We start from the raw sequence: 1,787 nt of genomic DNA on the forward strand, positions 1-1,787 counted from the left end.
AGTTTGAGGGTTTTCTGAAATGTGTAATTTTGGGTTTCAATGGCATACTTTGTCATTTTTTACATTGAAAGAGCAAAAGTTCTGATATGACTAATCTTTGTCTCACTTTTACATCACAAAAACCAGCTGTGTGTGTGTGTGTGTGCGTGCGTGTGTGTGTGTGTGTGTGTGTGTGTGCGTGTGTGTGTGCGTGTGTGCGTGTGTGCGTGTGTATGTGTGTGTGTTTTTACCTAGTGGGGACATTTTTGGTCCCCCCTTGCTCCATTGTGTTTATGGAAAGTCCCTGTAAAACATGGAAACCTCACATTTCAAAGTCATATCAGCTAATACACTGTCCCATAGCTGCAGTGTTTGTGGGTCCAGTAGAAGTAAATGGGGATAACGAGAGTCTGATTATTCAGATGATACCAGTTTTATCATATATCATTACAAATCAAAAGATATCCCAGAAGTAAAGCTGACGTTTTTTTAAGAACAAACATTTGTGGAAAACTTGAGATTAAAAGACATTGTTGAGATTACAAAATAAATGTAGATTGAATGGTCAGTAAAAATAAGAGTATAGCATTGCATGTTTTCAACATTAGCTATAACATACTCATTAGATGATGTAATATTGAACGCACACTAGGGAGTGTTTTGTACATAGAAGGCCTTGTTGATGGTTGCTTCCGAAGTGTCAGTAAATCATTCATCTCAGCCGAAGCACTCCTGCTCTTCTTTCCTTCTACATCTACATCCCAGAGCAAATACACCAAACTGCTGACAGATGTCTCTGAAAAACTACACATCTGTCAAACTATTCCATTTATGTCCCTGTCTAAACGTGAAGCCCTCTGCTTATTCCCTAGCTTCATCCCCTACCGTGCAGCATTAGCACAGCCTTTCTGTTTCTCTGAGCTGATGCACTGATGTGGTATTTGGAGAATTCTGTCTCTGACCAAACTAAAGGCTCTTGGCTTGGATCCTGTCCTCACCCAGGCCTCTTCCCAAATAAGGCTTTGCTTTAACAACGGGCCGAACTATAAACCTGTGCTGAGTGGAGAGGAGGGAGGGCTTGAGGAAAAGACTGTCCTTTTAAGGTGTCAATTTCCTTTTCTCTGCCCCCGCACTGAACGCCTTGTTTTTCACTTCTCTAATGGTAAAGACATGTACTCCTGAAACAGCAACAGGGACGACTCTGCTGAACTCCTGCATCTAGACGCTCGCACACTGAATCCACAGCTCCAGGCTGACTGGCGACTGCACGAAGGACAAGGTCATCTTCACTTTCACTAGAGTAAGTATGTTTTTCATATGTGATCAGAGACCTTTCCGTCAGTTATGTTGCTGATTATTGTGCCTTGTAGATGATATGAAGTAATCTCATGCACAATCTACAGTTAAAAAGGGAAAACATGTTCAGACCTGATAAACTAGCTTATTACTGAGTTCATTTCAGTGTTTCAGTATTATTTGAACTTTTGAACTGTTGCATGAGCTTCTTTGTTATGACATTTTAAAGTGTGAATTTACCTGAATTGTAAAGTTTGTAACGATTATCAACCACATATCTTTCTTCACTAACAGCTAATGCAGACCCAGTCTATTTATATACATGTCCTACGATCTTTTATCCAGTCCAATATAGGCCACTCAGACTGGGGTGAGAAAAGAAGGCATACAAGCTAAATCATAATTATTACAAAGAAATGCAATGCAATGCCTCCCAAAAGTAAATGGACACTTCCGTGACACTTACAAAAGTGTCAAATGTCATTGCATTAGAAAATATTGAAGCAAGTACT

General features: G+C 40.0%; 1 protein-coding gene across 2 annotated transcripts in view; it reads left to right on the forward strand.

The window, feature by feature from the left end:
• Positions 1–1,003: 1,003 nt before the first annotated feature.
• The window catches only part of tagln (transgelin), a 6,578-nt gene continuing 5,794 nt past the window's right edge, over positions 1,004–1,787 (forward strand). The window contains exon 1 of one of the 2 annotated variants that reach the window (XM_079609121.1): positions 1,004–1,279. The gene's annotated coding sequence lies outside the window, so the exon portion shown is untranslated. The remainder of the gene's footprint in view (positions 1,280–1,787) is intronic. The other variant, XM_079609120.1, reaches the window with a different exon arrangement.

This window comes from Phoxinus phoxinus, assembly GCF_949152265.1.
Source record: "Phoxinus phoxinus genome assembly, chromosome: 4".
NCBI lineage: Eukaryota > Metazoa > Chordata > Actinopteri > Cypriniformes > Leuciscidae > Phoxinus > Phoxinus phoxinus.